The 23,740-nt window shown below is 38.4% G+C and overlaps 1 long non-coding RNA gene and 1 pseudogene across 2 annotated transcripts in view; one reads left to right on the plus strand and one right to left on the minus strand.

Annotated features, from left to right (window-relative positions):
* Window positions 1-23,740, minus strand: part of LOC139029652 (uncharacterized) — a 70,866-nt gene that overhangs the window by 20,074 nt on the left and 27,052 nt on the right. The gene's annotated exons all lie outside the window — the stretch shown is intronic.
* LOC139038534 (U2 spliceosomal RNA) lies at window positions 17,904-18,082 on the plus strand (annotated as a pseudogene).

Consider the following 23,740-nt stretch of genomic DNA (forward strand, 5'->3'; position numbering starts at 1 on the left):
TAGAGAATGAACATGTGAACACAGTGGGGGAAGAGGAGGATGGGGCGAATTGAAAGAGTAGCATTGCCATATACACAGTACCATGTGTAAAGCAGACAGCTGGCAAAGGCTGCTGAGTAACACGGGGAGCTCGGCTCGGCGCTCTGTGATGACGTAGAGGGGTGGGGGTGGGGTGGGGGGAGGGAGACTCAAGAGGGAGGGGTATATGTATACTTAGAGCTGATTCACTTTGTTGTGCAGCAGAAGTTAACACAACATTGTAAAGCAGTCATGCTCCAATGAAAAAAGAAAAACCCACCAGAATGTCAATTTATAGCACAGGGAGCTCTACTCTATGCTCTGCAATGCCTATATGGGAAAAGAATCTAAAAAAGAGTGGATATATGTGTACATATAAGTGATTCACTTTGTTGTACAGTAGAAACAAATACAACATTGTAAAGTAATCATACATATAAAAAAAATAAAGCCCAATGGACATCCATTTTCAACACCGCCTGCATGTCTGTGACACCCCCCACCCCTACCCCATCACTTCCATGGAGGATAAAGTCAAGGCTGAATGTGACTCCTTGCAGGAAAAGGGAGCTGGATGTGGGGACAGCCAACTGCTCTGTGCCCACCACGTTGAAGGCCTGGCTCTCAGGACAGGGGACAGACCTGGGCGGAAGGACGGGACCTGTGCCCCTGAGGCCAGGCTCACCACAACGTACTGAAAACTCAGCCACAGCAGCTCCTGCCACAGCTGCGGAGAGGACTGAGTATTCTCACCCCTCTCCCTGCCCTACAGAAAAGCAGCCAGAAAGTAATGCTCACAACCAAACAGGTCTTTTCACATTAAATCTCCCTGACAAAGACAACCCCTGACAGTTGAGGGTTGTCCTAGGGAGCCAGGTATGAATACCTCTGAGCACACATCCACTAGCGACTGCCTCTGTGATGTGACTGCCTTTGAACAGAACAAGGCTCCGTCTCTCACCGTCTCGCATCGTTAAAAGCACAGGTAGTCATTTCCTTGCAGGCTCCACTGTTTCTTCAGAGACTGGGAAAGGACAGACAGCAACTATCTGCTTTCAGATTTTGATGTTTGAGAGATGTTATTTATTTTGATGATTTTTTTCTTTATAATTTTTAAACTATCCAAAATCTGGAAATGCTAGTTACTGATCTTGAAATTTAAAGTTTTGAAAACACATGGCTATCTCAGAACAGAACCCATAGATTTTAAATCAGAAAACACATGAACTCGTAGAGAATAACAGAATAAGACCAGGATTTTGTAACATGAAGAATTACCATTTGATAAAGAATTTCTGATCCTACTAGAATAAATAATTGCTGGTTACTAGCTACACTGTCATAATTCAAATAATAATGATCTACAGAGAATTCATTTTTACCATACACCATTATAAATATGTGAAGATTGATATTGCACTAATAAAAATATATTGGTTATATAAAAGACCCAAAGAAATGGAGTATGCACAAGCTTGATGTCTCAGAAGAATTTGCCAGTGGAAAGACCTGAACCTATAAATATATGACTTCCTATATGATAACAAAACAGTGACATCTTCAAAGGGTGCAATTGGAGTAAAGAAACCTATTGTATAACCAGGCCTGTATTTATAATGAGAAAAGTTACTCAATATCTTTTAGAGACCCATAAGATCTGGGAAAACTAAAAGGAAAAAAATAACTATTCAAAACCCTATTTAGGAAATCTGCCTATTTCTAAGAAAACCAAAAAACAGGCAAAGCCCATAACAGCACTCCATTTGCTGAACTCATTTATTTCAACTGCTGATGGTCAGCAAGGCAAAAATGCCTAAACTCATCTGCAAAAAAGCAATTCTGGTGTCAGCTCACAAGTGCAGACAGGCTCCACGCAGGGACATTGCACTCAGGCATCTGCATTCCTAGGACATGGCCAAAGCTGGGTTCAATCTCCAGGAGTCTGCCTGTAAATGGACTCTCTTACCTCCAGGTTGAGCTGACTGACTGAGAAAAAGGATTTCATTTTGTATAAATCTATGACAATCTATCTTTTTAAACAGTCACCACTAATAATCAACTCACAGAGGTCTATAACACTATAACCAGAGTGATGATAAGATGTAAAGCAATACCAATAACATTGGCCAAGTATAAATGCTTCCAAATATTGAGACAGTTGTGCTTACAGTGGCAAATCTTACCTTGAAGCTTCATTAATTAATTACTGATTTTAATGTGGGATTAAATATACCAGGCCAGAGTAACTCATGTGTGCTGAATTCCATTCATCCTTAAATCTCTGGTTCCACAATTGTTTGGCTATAAATACATCTTATGTTCTACCATTTTTCAATCCTTAAGAAAATACAATACACATTTGCAAATTCCTGCTTTTCCTGTTTCCTATGGCATTATTTTTTTTTTGCTGTTTGACACCCATTTAACATAATTTACACTGAAGAGCTTACTTTAAAAACATTAATATAGTTTTGATCCACCGTTAATGTATAAGGGAAGGAGGGCAGTGAGGTGAATGGTTAGGACTAGGAGCAGAAACTGTCCAAGGATACTCCCTCTTGCACGTGAGGAGCTTAAACACTTTCCAGTGATGCCAAGAATCACTGGCCACAGTTAGACCAAAAGGAGTCAAGTTACACGCTCATATCACCCTTGGTCAGTGGGTCTGACCTCCACTGAGGACCTGGAACTCACTGCCCTCGGGTATGGAACCCTGCCTAGGGGTGAAACAGAATGGTCCCTGGAGGAAAGATGACTCCTTTCAGAATAACGTCTAATTGATACAGTGTCGTTTGTTCAACAAATATCCCCTGAGCATGTACTGTGTGTCAGGCAGTGGATGAGAAGCTGTATCATTCCAGTGAAGGAAAGGGGATGGAGGGAGGGAGAGAGAAATGGGGGTGGTTTCCAGGAAATGTGGTGTCAAAATAAATATGACATGCAAAAGTTCATGCATGTGATTGTTCAGTATGATGATTATTTTAAAATTACATTTCAATGTCTATAAATATTCGTTCATGCCCTACTTACTTCTAAAAAAGAATTTCTGAAATCAATAAGGGTAAAACCTGAAAAGGAGAAAACTGTTCACAAATTCACCAACTAAAATATATCAAAAATATTTTCACATTTCTGATTTGCTTCTATTCATTCTTTCTATGTACTCACAAGTTTTGTACAGCTGTATGGTAACTATAATAATTAGCCAAGCTGTTTCAGAAAACAGCTTTGTAACACTTCACACACTTTTATTTTGTCCAAACTTTCATAAAAACTGCCATTCAAATGTATGCAGGTTTGTGTATACTTTAGGCACACTAGAATCTGAGGCCAATCACCTCATGTTGATGAAAAACTTAAAATGGAAGAAGCAGTTATGTTGAAACTATATGACCCAAAGGAAGTAAGACATATAGTAAGGAGCTATTATTTCTTTAAAGTCACTTAAGTTTTGAACACACAAAGTCCTGTTTTTCAAGTCAATTTGTTTTAGTACCAAGATTTTTATCCTCTTTTGTTTCAGCTCATGACCCACTTTCAAACCACTTCTGAGTTATTAATTCAAAATGGTCTCTTGCCAGTCACTAAAACTCTTAATTTATGCAAGACAAAAGCAATTTTTCCTTAGAGGAATTTAGTTTCGCTTATGAAGCTTTCATCATTGAGCAAATGAGAAAGAATAAACTTTATCAAAAGCCCTGAGGCAAAATCAGACACAGTCACTTTTAAAAAAAGAGAGAGAGAGAAAGGAGAAGGCAGCAGATCTATTCAGTGTAAAAAGTATTACTTGCTAGAAAAAATCACAACGCCAATAAATCAAAGAATCATTACTTCATGTCAGCTAGGCAATCCATCTGCCAGTGTTCTAACACTGTGGTACTTTTAGTTGAGATCTTACCTTATTCCATGTAACTGTCAACTGTGGTTCTCCCTGAGCCTGAATTGACATGTCCACATTATTTCCATCTTTACACATGTGTCCCTTGATATTTGAGTAAACACTGGGAAAGCTTCAGACACAACCCCAAATAATGTCATGTGATATCATTTTTGTCAATACGTGCCAATCAAGTCAAGCAGTTCAAGCAGCATAAATCTGGGGACTGTATTGGTCAATCATTAAAAGTTTTTTTTTTTTAAATCAATGACTTTGACATCTAAGAGAATAATAAACATCAAACCCAGGGTAGTGGTAATAATGCTAGAGGTGAGAGCAAAGAAAAAGCAAGTAGAATGCACAGCCTTTAATCATATTTGTATATTTATTTCTTAGCTGAGAAGTGGCTACAGGATTTTCATTATTCTTTCTCAGCATCTTTTTTATCTTTGAAATAAGGGTATATGGTAACATCAAAAATTTATCACTGGCTAGGATGAAAAGATTTAGTCTTCATTTTCACAAAAAATGCAAATTACCATGACTCGCTTAATAATGAAATAGATAGTTGAAATAGTCCTATTGCTACTTAGAAAGTCAAATCTGTAATTTTTTAAACACCCAAAAAATAAATCTCCAGGAAAATCTTTTTACTGGAGAATTTTACCCAACAATTTAAAATGAGTGGTATATATGGTTGAGTACCTTTTATGTTCACCTGAAGCTATCACAATATTGTTAATTGGCTATACTTCAATACAAACTAAAAAGTTTAAAAATAAATAAACAAGAAGAATGAACACTGACTCTATATAATCTCATCTAGAAAATAAAAGAAGAAAGCATCTTCCTGACTCTTTTGAGGACATGAAGACAGGAAGAAAAATAAGCAGAAAAAGAAGATACAGAACCAGTATTTCTCATGAGTGAAGACAAAAACTTCATTAGCATAGTGCATTATTCTTTCATAAGAAAGAATATTGAAAATCCTTGTATCCACTACTCAGTTAAGAAATAAATATACAAATATAAAATCCATTAATTGAAAAAGATTTATACACTATGACCAAGAGACTCTATTCATTTGAAGGTGATATTATTGTCTGTGTAGAAAATCCTAAGAAACCTATAAAAATACTTCAAAGTGGGCTCAGCAAGATTGCAGGATAGAAGATAAATGTAAAGGAAAAATCAATAGCATGTGTATATTCAAGCAATGAGCATACGGACACAGACATTTTTAAAATAATACCATTTACAAGTGTTTGAAACATTAAAATATTTAGGCAATATATAAATCTAACAAAACATATATAGAAATTATTTGCCAAAAACTGAAAAATGCTAATGTAAGAAATGAAAGGCTAAATAAATAAAGAGACATATTGTCAATGCTTGGACATCTCAAGATAATAAAGAAGTCGTTTCTCCGTAAGTTGACACTAGGTTTAACACAATTCCTATCAAAATTTTAGCAAGACATTATTTGAAGAATAGACAGGATTATTCTAAAATATATATGGAAATACAAAGGAACTGGAAGAGATAAACAATTTAGACCAAGAAGAATAAAGTAAGAGGAACCAGCCCACCAGATTTTAAGACTGATTCTACAGCTGCAGTAATCAACACTGTATGGTACTGATGAATGGTAGACAGAGACATGTATGTCAGTGGAACAGAGTAAAGAACTGCACAAATATGCCTAACTGGTTTTGACAAAGGTACTAAAACAACTCCATGGAAGCCTTTTCAACAATGATGCTGGAGTGACTGGGTATCCATAAGCAAAATAATGAACAGCAAAGTAAGTCTCACCCTTTACACAAAAATTAACTCAAAAAGGACAAAAAACTTAAATATGAAACAGAAAACTTTTAGGAAAAAAAATAGGAGAAATCATTGGAATCTAGGGTCAGGCAAACACTTTGCATTAAAATCACAATTCACCAAAGAGAAAAATGACAAAGTGGACTTCACCAAAATTAAAACCTTTTGTGCAGGGCAGAAGAAGATGATGGAGGAATAAGATGGGGAGATCGCCAGCCTCCCACAAATACATCAAAAACTCATCAAGATATGGAACAGCTCCTACAAAGCAACCTCTAGGCAACAGCAGAAGACCCCAGGCCTCCAGGGGGACAGGCTAAGCTCCCTGAAATGAGGTGGGAGAGAGGATGGAGACATGAAAAGGGAAAACATGGAGAATTTCTGGAGAGGAGCTTGGGCCCCGAGGGAGGGAGGGAGTCCTGAAACAGGAGTTCACGTGAACAAGGAAGCTCCCTGACAGGCAGGCCCAAGGGGGCGCTGTGGAATCTTGGCAAACCGAACAAAGCAGGGACTTAGAGGGCAGAAAACGGAGAAAGCTGCACTTCTCAGCCCGGTAATAGCTCACAGACTGTGGCCCCAACCAGACGGCAGGCTCGGGGATCCGAGAGTGGGGAGGCATATAAACCTCACCAGCACACACAACCCTTGCAGCACAAAGGGCCGGCCGGGGGCGTCGAGAGGGGAACACACAAGCCCCACAACAAAAAGGGCAGGCCGGTGAGACAAAGTAAGTGCACACAAGCCTCTCGACGCAGCGGGCACATTGGGGAGCTGAGAAAAGGTCCACCCAAGACCCGGCCTAGCAGGCTTCAGCCAGCAGTGCAGGGCAGAAGCACCGGCAATGATCCCAGAGACAAGTGGGGAGCTGGAGGCTGTGAAGATATGCTGAGGGGGCCACTTTGAAGCGGCTGCAGAAATAGATGTCTAACACTACCAAAACCAGGACTACCCAAAGATACACTGAGCCCATAGACACCAGAAAACTTAGTATTGGACGCTGAACTGTTCTTCAGAGAGATGAGATCCAGCTCCATCCACCAGAACACAGACACAAGCTCCCCCAACCAGGAAAACACCATGGGACACCAAGCCAACCCCATCAACACGGGCAGACTCCACAACCAAGAAGAACTACAACTATGAGAACCTTTTTATTATTTTTTTTTAATAAATCACACTGTTTATTCCCCCTGAATATTTCTACCTTCATATAAGCCTTTTGTGGTGCTGTGGGGTTTTCCTTTTTATTTTTCTTGTTTAAAAAACAAAATCATTTTAAGATTTTTTTCTTTTTTTAACCTTTTTTTTTTTTTAACGAGTTCTTTGATTTTGTTTTTTATATATTCAGCTGTTTTTCCTATAGTTCTTTACTGGCTGTAGCTATTCATGAATATATATAAATCTTTTTCACATACTATTTATCTAGTATTCACATTCTATTTATCTTTGCTTTTCTATTTTTTCTTTTCTCTCTTTTTTTTTACCCACTTTTTCACTCCCTCATTTTCTCTGTTCCCTCCCTTCTCTTTTTTTTCCTCCTTTTGTCTTCTCCCTTGTTTCCTTCACTCTTTCTTTTTTCACCAAATAAGTTAAACTGTTGAGCTCTCTTTGCTATATTCCCCAATTGGCACTCTGTTCATTCTCAGATTTCCAGATTGAACATTGGCTAGCTCTGGTGTTAATTGGCCAATATCATTTTTGGTTTCCCTTGTTCACCAAGTCAATGTCCTATACTCTTTTCTTTAGAATACTTCAGTTATAACTATATGTGTGGAAGTGTGTGTACATGTCCCATTATGTCTATAATTACCTGCTTGATCTGCTTGATTTCCTCCCATTAGAACACAGGCACAAGTCACCCCTAACAAGAAATCAACACAAACCACTCAACCAACCTTTCCCTCCAAGGGCAAAAACCAAAAGGAAGAAGGAATACAACACTAAAGCCTGGGAAAATGAGACCTCAAGAGGAGCAAGTTAGAAAAAAAAATTATGAAAAGACAGAGAAATACAGCACAAATGAACAAACAAGATAGAAACTCACAAGACCAAATAAACAAAGAGGAAATAAGCAACTGATCTTAAAGAGAATTCAGAATAATTTGGAGTAAAGATGCTCCAAAGACTTGAAAATAGAATGGAGAAAATGTAAGGACTATTTAACACAGTTAATACAATCACAAAGAACATAGAAGAAATAAACAATAAGCAAACTGAGATGAATAATACAGTTACTGAAATTAAAAATACTCTAGAAGGAACCAGTAGCAGAATAACTGAGGTTATTCCTCTGAATGAGGAGTGAGCAGGAAGAGAGAATGGTGGAAATAACTGCTGAAGAGCAGAATAAAGGGAAAAGAGTTGAGGATAGCCTCAGAGACCTTTAGGACAATATTAAATGCACCAACATTCGAGTTATAGGGGTCCCAGAGGAAGAAGAAAAAAAGAAAGGCACTGAGAAAAAATTTGAAAAAATTATAGTTGAAAAGTTCCCCAACATGTGAAAGGAAATAGTCGATCAAGTCCAAAAAGTGCAGACAGTTGCTTACAGGATAAACCCAAGGAGAAACACATCAAGACACATATTAATCAAGCTAACAGAGATTAAGCACAAAAAAAGAATATTAAAAGCAGCAAGGGAAAAAGAACAAGTAGCATACAAGGGAAAACCCATATGATTAATAGCAGATCTTTCAGCAGAAACTCTGCAGGCCAGAAGGGAATGGCAGGATATATTTAAAGTACTGAAACAGAAAAATCTGCAACAAAGATTACTATATCCAGCAAAGATCTCACTCAAAATTGATGGAAAAATTAAAATCTTCACAGACAAGCAGAAGTTAAGAGAATTTAGCACCACCAAACTAGGCTTACAATAAATACTAAAGGGACTTATATAGCAAGTAAACACAAGAGAAAGGAAAGACCTACAAAAACAAAGCCAAAACAATCAAGAAAATGCCAATAGGAACATATGTATCAATAATTATCTTAAATGTAAATGGATTAAACATACCAACCAAAAGATATAGATTGACTGAATGGGTAAAAAAGCAAGACCCATATATATATTGTCTACAAGAGACCCATTTCAGACCTAGAGACACATACAGACTGAAAGTAAAAGGATGGGAAAAGATATTCCATGTGAAAAAGTCAGAGTGGTAATCCTTATTTCAGAATAAACTTTAAAATAAAGAATATTATAAGAAACAAAGAAGGACACTATATAATGATCAAGGGATCAGTCCAAGAAGAAGACATAACAATTGTAAATATGCTCCTAACATAGGAGCACCTCAATACATAAGGCAAACATTAAGAGGCATAAGGGGAAATCGAAAGCAACATAGTAATGGAAGGGGACTTTAACACCCCACTTACACCAACAGAAAAATCATCAAAACAGAATCAATAAGGAAACACAAACCTTAAATGAAACATTAGAGCAAATGGATCTAATTTATATCTTCAGGACTTTCCATCCAAATGCAGAATATACTTTCTTCTTACGTGCACATAGAACATTCTCCTGGATAGACCACATCTTGGGCCACAAATCAAGCCTCAATAAATTTCAGAAAATCTTATCAAGCATCTTCTCTGACTATGACACTATGAGGCTAGATATCAACTACAGGGAAAAAAAACTGCAAAAAAACACAAACTCATGGAGATTAAACAATACATTACTAAATAACAAAAAGGTTACTAAAGAAATAAAAGAAATCAAAGGATTCCTAGAAACAAATGACAAAAACACAACGACCCGAAACATATGGGATTCAGCAAAAGCAGTTCTAAGAGGGAAGTTTATAATGATACAATCCTACCTCAAGAAATAAGAAAAGCATTGAATAGACAACCTAACTTTACATTTAAAGCAACTGGAAAGAGAAGAACCAAAAAAAAATCCCAAAGTCAGCAGAAGGAAAGAAATCAAAAAGATAAGAGCAGAAATAAATGAAAAAGAAATGAAGGAAACAATAGCAAAGATTAATAAAACTAAAAGCTGTTTCTTTGAGAAGAGAAAGTTGACAAACCACTAGACAGACTCATCAAGAAAAAAAGGGAGAAAATCAAATCAACAAAATTAGAAATGAAAAAGGAGAGGTTACAATAGACAACACGGAAAGACAAAGGATCATAAGAAAATATTATGAGCAACTATATGCTAATAAAATGGACAACCTAGAGGAAATGGGCAAATTCTTAGAAATGTTCAACCTCCCAAACCTGAACCAGGAAGAAATAGAAATAATGAACAGGCCAATTACAAACACTGAAATCAAAACTGTGATTAAAAAAAAAAAACCTCCCAAAAAACAATAGCCCAATGCCAGATGGCTTCACAGAGGAATTCTATCAAACATTTAGAGAAAACTAAGGTTTGCTTTTCTGAAACTCTTCCAAAAAATTTCAAAGGAAAGAACACTTGAAAACTTATTCTACAAAGCCACAATCACCCTGGTACCAAAACCAGGCAAAGAAAACACAAAAAAAGAAAATTACAGACCAATATCACTGAGGAACATAGATGCAAAAATCTTCAACAAAAGTCTAGCAAACAGAATTTAACAACACATTAAAAGGCTCATACACCATTATCAAGTCAGATTTATTCCAGGGATGCAAGGATTCTTCAATACATGCAAATCAACCAACGTGATACACCATATTAACAAATTGAAAGATAAAAACCATATGATAATCTCAATAGATGCAGAAAAAAGCCTTTGACAAAATTCAGCATCCATTTATGATTAAAACTCTTCAAAAAATGGGCATAGAAGGAACTTACTTCAACACAGTAAAGACCATATATGATAAGCCATAGCAAACATTATTCTCAATGGTGAAAAACTAAAAGCTTTCCTTCTAATATCAGGAACAAGACAAGGGTGTCCACTCTCACCACTATTATTCAACATAGTCCTAGCTATGGCAATTAGAGAAGAAAAAGAAATAAAAGGGATCCTGTTCAAAAAAGAAGAAATAAAACTCTAACTGTTTGCAGATGACATACTATACATAGAAAACCCAAAATAAACTATCAGAAAGTTACTAGAGCCAATCAGTGAATTCAGCAAAGTCGCAGGATACAAAATCAATACATAGAAATCTCTTGCATTCCTATATACGAACAATGAAAAATCAGAAAGTGAAATTAAGGAATCAATCCCATTCACCACTGCAACAAAAAGAATAAAATATCTAAGAATAAGCCTACTTAAGGAGACATAAGACCTGTATATGGAAAATTATAAGACATTGATGAAAGAAATCAAAGATGATATAAACAGATGGAGGGCTATTCCATGTTCCTGGGTAGGAAGAATCAATGTTGTGAAAATGGCTATACTACCAAATGCAATCTACAGATCCAATGTGATCCCTATCAAATTACCAATGGCATTTTTCACAGAACTAGAACAAAAAAATTTCACAACTCATATGGAAATACGAAAGACTCTGAATAGCCAAAGCTGTCTTGAGAAAGAAGAATGGAGCTGGAGGAATCAACCATCCTGACTTCAGGCTCTACTACAAAGCTACAGCCACCAAGTCAGTATGGTACTGGCAGAAAAACAGAAACATAGACCAATAGAATGAGATAGACAGCCCAGAGATAAACCCATGCAACTATGGGTACCTTAGTTTTGACAAAGGAGGCAAGAATATACAATGGGGCAAAGACAGCCTCTTCAATAATTGGTGCTGGTAAACTGGACAGCTACATCCAAAAGAATGAAACTAGAACACTTCCTAATGCTATACAAAAAGATGAACTCAGAATGGATTAAAGACCTAAATGTAAGACCAGAAATTATAAAACTCTTAGAGGAAAACATAGGCAGAACACTCAGTGACATAAATCAAAACAAGATCTTCTATGATCCATCTTGCAGAGTAATGGAAATAAAAACAAGAATAAACAAGTGGGACCTAATTAAACCAAAAACTTTTGCACAGCAAAGGAAACTACAAATAAGATGAAAAGTCAATTTCTCTGAATGGGAGAAAATAGGAGCAAATGAAACAACTGACAGAGAATTAATTTCCAAAATATACAAGCAGCTCATACAACTCAATACCAGAAAAACAAACAACCCAATCAAATAGCAGGGAAAAGTCCTAAACAGACATTTCTCCAAAAAAGACATACAGATGGCTAACAAACACATTTTAAAAAATGCTCAAAATCACTTATTATTAGAGAAATGAAAATCAAAACCACAATGAGGTATCACCTCATTCCAGTCAGAATGGCCATCATCAAAAAGTCTACAAACAATAAATACTGGAGAGGGTGTGGAGAAAAAGGAAGCCTCTTGCATTGCTGGTGGGAATGTAAATTGAAACAGCTACTATAGAAGACAGTAGGGAAATTCCTTAAAAAGCTAGGAATAAAACCACCCCCAGCAATCCCACTCGTAGGCATATATCCTGAGGAAACCAAAATTGCAAAAGACACATGTACCCCACAGTTCATTGCAGCCTTATTTACAGTAACTAGAACATGGAAGCAGCCTAGATGTCCATCAACAGATGAATGGATAAAGAAGCTGCGGTGTGTATACACAATGAAATACTACTCAGCCATAAAAGGAACACATTTGAGTCAGTTCTCATGAGGTGGACGAACCTAGAGCCTATTATGCAAAGTGAAATAAGTCAGAAAGACAAATATAAATATCATACACAGACACATATAGATGGACTCTAAAAAGATAATACTCATAGATTAATTTTCAAGGCAGCAATGGAGAAACAGACATAGAAAACAAACTTATGGACATGGGGAGAGGGGAGGAGAGAGAGGGTGAGATGTATGGAGAGAGTACTATGGACGTTTACAATACTATATGTAAAATAGATAGCTAATGGGAATTTTCTATGTGACTCAGGGAACTCAAACAGGGGCTCTGTGACAAGCTAGAAGGGTGGGATGAGGGGGAAGATGGGAGGGTGGTTCGGAAGGGAGCAGACATGGGTGTACCTATAGCTGCTTCTTTTTTTTTTCCCCATTTATTTTTATTAGTTGGAGGCTAATTACTTTACAATATTGTAGTGGTTTTATCCATACATTGACATGAATCAGCCATGGATTTACATGTATTCCCCATCCCAATCCCCCCCTCCTACCTCCCTCTCCACCCGATCCCTCTGGGTCTTCCCAGTGCACCAGCCCGGAGCACTTGTCTCATGCATCCAACCTGGGCTGGTGATCTGTTTCACCCTTGATAATATACATGTTTCGATGCTGTTCTCTCTGAACATCCCACCCTCACCTTCTCCCACAGAGTCCAAAAGTCTGTCTGTACATCTGTGTCTCTATATGCAAAATAGGAAAAGAGACACAGATATAGCTGCTTCTTTTTGATGTATGACAGCAAACCACAAAATTCTGTAAAACAATTATCCTTCAATTAAAAAAAAATTTTAATTTAAAAAAACCTTTTGTGTTGTGATAGACCTTGTTAAGAGGATGAAAAGACAAGTTACCAACTAAGAGAAAATGTTTGCCAACGACGTACACAAAAAGAGTTAGTATCTAGAATATACAAAGAAACCTTAAAATTCAACAGTAAAAGACCAAACAATTCACATAGAAAATGGACAAAAGGTATGACCTTGCATGAACAGACTATTCAGATGACAAATAGGCACGAAAAATGCTCAACATCCCACCCAGTCACTAGGGAAACCAGAAAAAATACATATCTGGTTTGCAAGCAGAAAAGCAGTCATCAATAAGAAGGAATTATTCCTAAATCTTGTGGGAGCTGCTCATATAATTGAATACTCACAGTTGTTATTTATTTAAATGTCTACTTAAATAATAGACATTTAAATACAAATCATAATTGAATCATTGACAAAATTTTCTACAGTCTCTCACACAGTAAAATTTAAAACAATTTGCCCTATTTATTTCAGAAAGAACAAACATGCTCCTTAAGATGAATGAATGTCCATCCATCTAACAAATGATAGGATCCTTTTGAATAAATCACATTCAAGTCAAATTCTAAGGATTTCCAAATATTCAGATCTTTTACACTTGAGTTTTTTGTGAATAGCCAATAGCTACATAGACAGTTATAAAATCTGTTCATGACTCCTGAATTAATATAGAAAACAAATCCACAGAGGCCATTTAACAAGGACTCTATGATCAATAATAATATCTAAGTGATGACTTTCCCACAGAACTTTCTGAGATGACCTGAGAGATCTCTTGTCTTTGTTGCTCCATCTTCCCACAATCCCTGCCACTCCTTGCACTTGCACACCCTCTGGAAATACAAGAAAATGACAAGATAAATAATATTTAGCAAAGTGTACTTGTTTCAGGTTTCACCTTGTGTGCAAGTAAGAAAGCTTTTTAAAAATCTCCAATTCTTAAAAAAAAAAATCTCCAGTTCTGATGGCAGACAGTCTTAGGTCCCAACTCCACAAAAGCCCCTGGGAATGCCTGCAAGATATTAGGAATCAGGTCCCAGAAGAGCCGACATGGTCCCTGTTCCACGGATGAAGGAATTCAGGCCTGGAGAGGCTGGGGAACAACCCTCACAGCTAATCCACAGTGGAGACAGTGTGAGAATCTAGGTCACTCAACTCCTGGTCTGCTGCTCTTTCCAAAACATTACACTCATTCTTAGAATTACCAGGAATCACTTCCAACGAACAAAAATATTTCTACATTAAAACGTGGATTAGTGACACAGTGAAAGCAGGTGGTAAGTAGTCATCTAGTCAAATCATCTAGTCAAGGCATCAGTGTTGGGAAATGCAATTTCAACTTTTTAATGGTAACTAATATTCACAATAAGCCAAGTCAGGGTGAAACTCTTGTTAGTCAATGTGGTCTCATACACAAAATATTTTTTTATTTCCTGGTCTCAACATCCTACCAAAAATAGAAAGAAAAAAAAACCCACTAAAATGACCAACTTGCTAGATCATTGAAGAAATCTTGATATAATGGTGAGAAAATCCAAAAGATCTAAACATGGAAAGTAGGAAGTATGGGCTAGAGGAATTAGACTGGAACGGTGTGCTGACAATTCTGGGTCTTTTCCTCTCATGATAGTGGCCAGGAGCCCCACTCTCAATGTTATTTTATTAAAACTCACTCTTCTGGTGGATTTTACAAAATCCATGACAATGATGCCTGCCGGAGCCTGCCGGCAAACGAACTGGTCGAGAACGCAATTACCAGAGTACCTGAGAAAAATAAGACTTAGACAGACTTCGAAAGATAGGGTTGAGAGGGACAGAGTCAGCTTGCGTCTGACTCTGCCAACTTTATTGAAGAATACCACACCTATATATATGCTAACAGGAGTTGCTAATAGATCAAAGGTTTGCATATGTGCAGAGCTACAGGCACAGATGTTTTAAATTCCTCCACTTAAGATCGGTAAAGCATCACCCTAGCGCCCAACATGATTAACTAGATAGAAAACAGGCTTCAATCATGACGAGTTTATCAGCAACAGGTGAAAGCAACAGGTGAAAGATCGCTACAGCAATTTCCTTGAGGGAGGTGAGAAAGGCCAACCTGTGCTTTAATAAATCAGGGGTGGCGGGACAGAGAGGGACCTCTTGATCTCTCTCAGAGCCAAGAAGGAGCCTGAGCAGTCAGGCTGGCTCCCCACAGATGCCACTCCCAGAAGAGTATTTTTATTATTCACACTGTTGATGACTATAGGCTTGTTCACAAAAGTGCCCACACTAGGATTCACACCTCTCTTTGAAGCTCTTTTAATTTTTAATTTTATTTATCACTTGCTCAGCCAGTCTAGGGAATGGAATTCATCTTTGGGTAATTGTGATCTTAGCTTAAAAGGACATTAAAATAACTAAAGAAAATAGATAGAACATCTGTTAGGATGACACAAAAAGGGTACTTCTTAAAATATTTAGCCTATGCACCAGTCAAATAAAAGAATCCTCTTTTGTAAATGTAGTGAATGATTAATGGGCCATTTCAAGGCCAATTAAAAATCTCGATACACAGATCTACAAGCAACACAAGTGCACGGCTGCAAGAGACAAAAGATAAGCAGATGGCAATTTCAGTGCCAACTGACTGGCAGAAAGAAACCATTAGCATATTGTAGCTTGAAAAATGAACAGGACCAGAAAGGTGATCAGAGTTCAGTTAGACATCAGCTGATGCAGATGAGCAAACAGAAAAAAAAAACAAAAAACAGAAACTAATGCAAGAAAGTAAGAACCAAAAGGACTAGCTGGGTGTGAAATGAAGGAGCCAGTCACAGGACAGATGTCTAAACAGGCACCTAGCTTCCCAAAAGCACCCATTAAATACAAAATAATGCAAGTGAAACAAAAGCCGGCACCATTCCTCCAAAAGGATTTTTCAGTCTCGACACATTGAAAGTCTGAAAATAATGTCTGGGTCTTTTAAAAGTAATTTCCCCCAGGAGTTACCAGGAAAAAATTTCATTTCTATACCTTCTTCTCAGAGCACAGAAAAGGTTTTCATGATATTAACATTTCTAGGGGAAAAACAATTCTTTACTCAGATATGTCAATGGAAACAAGAAATTATTGATCTATTGCTACTTACGGTGTGAGTTAGTTGCTCAGTCGTGTCCGGCTCTTTGCAACGCCATGGACTATAGTGCGCCAGGCTCCTCTGCCCATGCAAATCTCCAGGCAAGAGTAGCAGAATGGGTAACCGTTCCATTCTCCAGAGAATCTTCCTGACCCAGGGATTGAACCCAGGTCTCCTGCATGGCAGGCAGATTCTTTACTGCTGAGCCACCAGAGAATTGATGCTTTGAGAAACAGTTCAGTGCAGAAGACACTGACTGGTGAGTTGATCCAGGCTGGTTATAGTATTGCACCTGGGATGTGGGCATGAAGCTGGGTTACAGGAGCTACTTTATGGCCAAGAAGCAACTGCTATGAGGAGGAAAAAGAGGCTAACATGAAAGGGACTGAATAAGGAAAACATATCACTGCACCTTGAGTAATGCAGCAACTCTAAGCAGACTTACCCAGCACTATGAGGGGCATATGAATAAACCATACACATGGACCCACAGGTACACAAACACATGCACACACCCATTATGCATTTAAGACATCTAATCAAGTTCTCAGTTACTCTCAGCCAAACACATTGCAAATTGATTCACCAAGTATTCTTGAAAACACCTAAGTTTCAATTTCCATATAAGGTGTAGATTGATTCATGAATGGAGTTCCACCTTTTCTGGGAATTTCAAGCAGAAATTAAAGACTTATTATGGTGTTAAAGGGCTTCCCAGGTGGCACGAGTTGTACAGGACCCACCTGCCAATGTAGGAGACATAAGAGACGTGGGTTCAAGCCCTGGCTCAGGAAACAGTTCCTGGAGGAAGGCATGAAAACCCACTCCAGTATTCTTGCCTGGAGAATCCCATGGACAGAGGAGCCTGGCCAGCTACAGTCCATGGGATTGCAAAAAGTCGGACACAACTGAACAGACTTAGCATGCACACTCGCATGCAGAGTGTTAAAATGCCTAATTTGGGGGGCTAAGTTTGGGGGAGTCCTTAATTCCTGAGATGAATATACACGGAAGAGTAGAGATATATTGACTTAACCTATTTCAGCAATAAAAACTTGATGGATTTTGACAATATCAATGCCTTATGCATGTTAGTAAAATGATGGATACTGGACAGAGATGAAGATCACAAATATCTTCCCTCACATGATCCTGCTGCAGCCACAGGGACACAGGACAGGACACAGAGCCCATAAGACTACAGTACTGCTTGGCCATCAGGATGTTAGGCTTCCGTGTAAGCTGCTGCAGAGAAATAAAGGGCCAGCAAAAGGGAAGGGCGAGCACAGAGAAAGCTACTAATAACCCAGGTAGAAAGGCTTGGACGTGAGTGCCTGACAGCAGAGGTGGAAAGAAAGAGAATCTGATATGTGTCAGAATTAAACTTCTAGGGACTTGATGAAGAAAAGGTAGCTGAGAGGATGACTGCCTTTAATAAAAGTTATTGATCATTCTTCATTAAACCAAATATGCTTACTGGCATATTTTCAAGGAAAAAAAAAAGCCACTAAGTAAATTCTACTTACACAAACCTGAGCGTTTTTACATCAGACACCACTTTATCTTTAAAATTATCTCTCCCCCACCCCCATTGCTTTTTGGCCTTTTGGCCAAGATCAAGTGTAATATCTGTTCTTAATCAGTTTAAAATTATCTTTCCTTCCCTGGTGGCTCAGACAGTAAAGAGTCTGCCTGGAAGGCAGGAGACTCAGGTTTGATCCCTGGGTTGGGAAGATTCCCCTGGAGAAGGGAATGGCAACCCACTCCAGTATTCCTGCCTGGAGAATTCCATGGACAGAGAAGCCTGGCGGGCTACCGTCCACGGGGTCGCACAGTCGGACACGACTGAACGACTAACACTTCCCTTTGATTAGACTGACACAGTTTTCTTTATGTACTCTCCCTCCTAGCATGGAAGTGTTATTCTCTTCTTATTTTTTAGTACTTACATAATTTTTAGGAAGCCATCCTAAGTTACCAAAATCCAGAGTTAGTATCACTCTCCACCACAGAAAAGAGGCATGGCAATGATTTAGTGATGTCTTCTGTCCTTACAATGTTTACTTCATGTGGTCTAACTGTTCACTTCTCCCTCACTTAAACTTGATCAGTGCTTAATCTCAGCTCATTCATATTTATCAACGTGTTTAAAAATGCTCTGCTTCTGCTTCCACCTTTGCTTCTTGCATTTCGTATCTTATGGACTCAATTTCCTACTTACTGAGACACATGTATTTCTAGTGCTTTTAGCACATACCCCTAAGCTTCTAATGAACTCACAGTGTAACTTATGAAGAATTAGGTAGCTTCTAATGAATTGACAGTGGTTTTTTTTTTACCACCTGCTTATGTTAAACAGATATTTATTCAAAGTAATTGCTATGGCTTTCCTGGTGGCTCTGTGGTAAAGAATCTGCCTACCAAAGCAGGAGACATGGATTCGATCTCTAAGTCAGGAAGATCCCCTGGAGAAGGAAATGGCAACTCACTCTTGCCTGGGAAATTCCATGGACAGAGAAGCCTGGTGGGCTCTTATAGCCTGTGGGGTTGCAGAAGAGTCAGACATGACTTAGTGACTGAACAATAACAATTTTCTACACTATGTTTGACTTTTCATGAACTTTCAGTATATGTTTTATCTTTCTATGAAAAAAAGTGCTCAATAATAACAGTAAGTTAAGATGATATCTGGATATTAGACATTTCTTGATATAAATCCATCCCTTTCACCTGTAATTTTTCTATATGACATGGCTAGTATTTTAACACATATTTCCACTTCTACTTCACTTTTCCCTCATTTTATTTCTTCCTTTTAAATGTTTTGGTTTCCTTTTTAATGATTTTAGTTTCTTTACTCATTGTACTTAAAACCTTTACATCCTACTCTCCATCAGGCAACATGATTCTTGACTTGTCCCTTTCTGAACACTAGTCAGTGCCCTTGTAACCTTGAACACATAATGACTGAATTTAAACTATAAGAAGCCAGAGCAAGCAGTTTTAGGATGTTATAAGCAGCAATTTCTGTTTTCCAAGCATTCCTGAACACTCTCCAGATGGAAATAAATTGGAGTCTTCTATCAATTGAAGTCTTTTTCCTGGGCTAGATGCCAGATTTAATAGTATTCATAATCACCTTCTTGCCAAATTGTTTTTAACCTACATTTGTTTTTTGTAAGAATTAAAAACACATTCTACAAACAAGTCTGAGTTTCTGACTACAATTACAAATTCAAATTATATACAAAAAAATACAAACTATTTATAATATATCTTAGAATATTACATGAAGAGAAGCATAAAAATTCATAGTTGATTGTATGCTGACTTGTCAGTAAATGGAGCATTAGAAAACAAATTTCCATCAAAAGCTACCATACAAGTAAACTTCCAAAGATCCCAAATGTCACACTCATACCTACACATGGGCATGTACACACACATACACACATACAAGTACGTATGTATGCATTTATATTTGTTGATTCGTATTTAAAACTTACATATGAAGTGATGTGTTAGCCACTCAGTCATGTTCAACTCTTTGCGACCCCATGGACTGTAACCCACTAACCTCCTCTGTCTATGGAATTCTCTAGGCAAGAATATCACATATAAGGATATATAAAAAGGTAGATAGATAATTTATAATTTATATTAAAAGCTTGAAATGAGAATCAAATAATATCCTAAGAAGTAATAGTCAGCTCTTTAAGAAAGATCTGATAGCTTAAATAAAGCTGTTGAAAACACATGCTTGCTTAACCCAAAATTTGCATTATCTAAAATATACAAAGTGAGATTAAAACAAATTTTCATACACTAATGATATCTGTGGTCCTATCTTACATGAAAGAAAACATGGATTTCTTGGATGTTTCTCCTAGCAATGAATATTCATGATATTTGACTTAAAGTTGGGAAATATAATTAATTATTAGCACTAAGTGATACTAAGTTATAAATGGAGCCTTTAATATTGGTCACAATATCCTGTGATCTTGTTGAAACATAATTTTCCTCAAGATTTTTTCCTTTGAAACTTGGGAGTTGGATTAAATGATCCTCAAGCATTCTCTCAGTTTTAACAGTTTATGATGATAAAAAGAAAAAATTCCTTAAATAAAAATGCAGATGATGAAAAGGAAATTGACCATATTTTTCACTAAATCACTAAAAAATCATTTCTGACATGATGCTCTTCCAAAAGCAAGTTTATATAACACACTTTATAGAATGTGGACAAAGAAAGGCATTTTACAGGCACAAAGAAAATTACACACTGCCACTGAATTCCTCCACTGTAACCAACAGACGCGGCCGCCAGTGAAGTCCTCTGGGGTGTTCACACGTGGCCACCTCGGGCACCGTCTCAGTGAGCTCCCCCGGCCACAGGAAGCCATGGTCACACTACAGCCCTGAACCCGGATGCTTGGGCTGGCATGCAAGGCTTTCAACTGTTAAAAGTGACTATCGATGTTTATTTTAAATCTCCTGAGTTAAAGTCTTTGATTTCTTCTAGTTTACCTTCTCTGTGCATTTTGACTCCAGTTTTAGTTACCAATCAACAGGTAAAACAGAGGCTCACCTGGCGACATATTCTCAACAGAGTAGATACATTTCTGTATCTTTATGTTCCTTTCTATAATTTTTAACTCATTTATGTATTTCTGGCTGTGCTGGGCCTTCATTATTTCAAGGGCTTTTTCTCTAGTTGCAGTGAGTGGGGGCTACTGTCTAGCTGCAGTGCATGGGCTTCTCTGTTCCCTGGCTTCTCTCGTTGCAGGGTATGAGTTCTAGCGTGTGCAGGCTCAGTAGTTGCAGCCCTCAGGCTGCAGAATACAAGCTCAATGGTTGTGGCACTCGAGCTTAGTAGCTCCAAGACATGTGGGATCTTTCCAGACCAGGGATCGAACCTGTGTCTCCTGCATTGGCAGGCAGATTCTTTACCACTGAGCCACCAGAGAAGTCCTACATTTCTATATTAATGTGATTTTTGTAAAGCACTGTATTCATTGATTATAGATAAATAACTCAGATGAAATGAACACACATTCGCCTTTTAAAGGTGCTCCTGCATCCTTATCCCACCAGCTGTGCTGAACAAAAGACACCTGCCTTCTGACAGTGTCCAGTCAACAGCCACCAAACAGAAAGCCTGACTCACCGGGCCCCTTCACTGCCCAGCGGGCAATCTCAAAAAGTGAAAATGAAAGTGTTAGTCGCTCAGTCAAGTCCAACTCTTTGTGACCCCATGAGCTGTAGCCCGCCAGGCTCCTCTGTTTACGAAAGAAAAAAAAAAGCATCAGATAAATTAATCTCTTCTATTTGAAAATAGAGGAATATATCAATTGACTTAGAAAATCCCTTTCACTTAAAGGTCTCAAGGTACTTTTTAAAAAGCATTGCTTTAACTTTCCCATAGGTGTGTGAAGAACACAGTGGTCATGAGTTAGAAATGACAGAGAACAGGTGGAGAAACCAAGGCAGGTGCACACGCAGACCCCAGTGTGACTCCCAGTGAGGAACCCTCTGGGTGAGGATGACATCAGTGTAGGTCCATCACTTGTAACACGTGTGCCAGCTGGTGGAGACATTGACAGGGAAGGCTGTGCGCAGGTGGGGAAATCTCAGTCTTTCTCTTCAGTTTTGTTGCAATCCTAAAGTCCTTTAAGAAACAAAGTCTATTCAAACACCGAACAAATGAGAATGGGTGTGTGTGTTACCGCACAAGGCTGTGGTGCAACCCATTCTGACAAGTGAGAAAAGTCTGGCTGAAAAAGAGGATCGTCTGGAGAGACCAACAGGACAGGCGGAGGAGGAAGGCCTGAGGCAGTGACAACAACCAAGAAGAGAGGGAGCATAAACCTGGAAAACTGGGCCAGGACTGAACGGGTGGTCCCTGAGAGCCTCTAAACACAAAGATTCCGAGCACTATTTCCAGGCACCAATTAAATAGAAATGTGTCACCCCAGTGTCTGATTTGTAATATTTAATCTTCACCTCCCCTTGCTCACAGTCCTTGGACTGCAACAGGATCAAACCAGTCAATCCTAAAGGAAATCAACCCAGCATATGCATTGGAAGGACTGAGGCTGAAGCTGAAGCTCCAATACTTTGGCCACCTGGTGCGAAGAGCTGACTCACTGGAAAAGATCCTGATGCTGGGAAAGACTGAGGGCAGGAGAAGAAGAAAGTGGCAGAGGATGAGATGGTTGGATGGCATCACCAACTCGATGGACATGAATTTGAGCAAATTCTGGGAAATAGCGAAGGACAGGAAAGCCTGGTATGCTACAGTCCATGGGGTTGCAAAGAATCGGACATGACTTAGCAACTGAACAACAGCCACCTTCACACCCATGTACTAATGGTCCTGAATCTGGGCATATGGCATCTTAAGGGCAAGGGTGGCAGAGTGGCCTTGGGTGGGAGACACCCCCTGTGCTCACTTCTTCCACGTGGTACCCCCAGCAGCTAGCATCGGGAGCAGAACGCTGATCATCACCTGATAATTTGTGGTTTTTTTGGTGTGCAGGAAAAAGTCACAAACAGGAAGACACCAAGAGTGCTAAACGTACACACAGATGGGGTGAAGGACAGATCAGAGCAGAGGAGTGAGAGTCGCCTGGCAGGTCTGTGAGATGAGGGGCCTGGATGGGGATTTCGTTCAGTCTGCCTAACGAAGGAAGAAAGGAACTGAACTGACATCCGCGCGAGAGACGAGGAAAGCTTTGCGGCTTGGCCAGCGGGTCAGGCTGTCTTTGGAATGTCTCTCATCTCTTCTTTAATAAAAAGTTAAAGAAAAAGGAAGTCTTGGGAATCTTTAGATTTATCAGCAAGGAAATTGCTGAGAACCGAGGAAAATGTCTGTCTTCACCATTCCCTTTGAAAGTCACTTCTAAGAGAACACATGAAAGTGCAGTGCATGATCTGGGTCCTGCGTGAATCTGGAGCTCACAACAAAAGCTTTCTACCTAACGCGCTGGACTCGCAATAACCTCTCTTGGCAAAAGGAAACGAAGGCACACCATAGACCGAGATTTATGTATTTTGGAGAAAATCATAGGTTTTTGTACTTATGCATTTGCTTTCACTTATAATCTCTTTAATGAGTCCACGTGAAAAGAGCTCCCAGCAGGATGTTAGACAATTTGTTATCATGCAAAAATCTGAAAAATGAAAAATAACTTTTAGCTACCACTGAGTAATGATGAGTTTAAGGGGCAATTTTTTTTTCACTTAATTATGAATGTAAATACATTTAAAAGTATTGTCCTATACTTCTCAATATCGTACATTTATAATCTTTGATAATTAAAAAAAATTCAATAACAACAACAAAAAAGTATTTGGGGGAGAAGGGTGAAAACAAAGCAGAATGTCAACTATGCAAGGATTTGTTTTAAAGAGTTACATGTACT

This window comes from Odocoileus virginianus, chromosome 15 (assembly GCF_023699985.2).
Source record: "Odocoileus virginianus isolate 20LAN1187 ecotype Illinois chromosome 15, Ovbor_1.2, whole genome shotgun sequence".
NCBI lineage: Eukaryota > Metazoa > Chordata > Mammalia > Artiodactyla > Cervidae > Odocoileus > Odocoileus virginianus.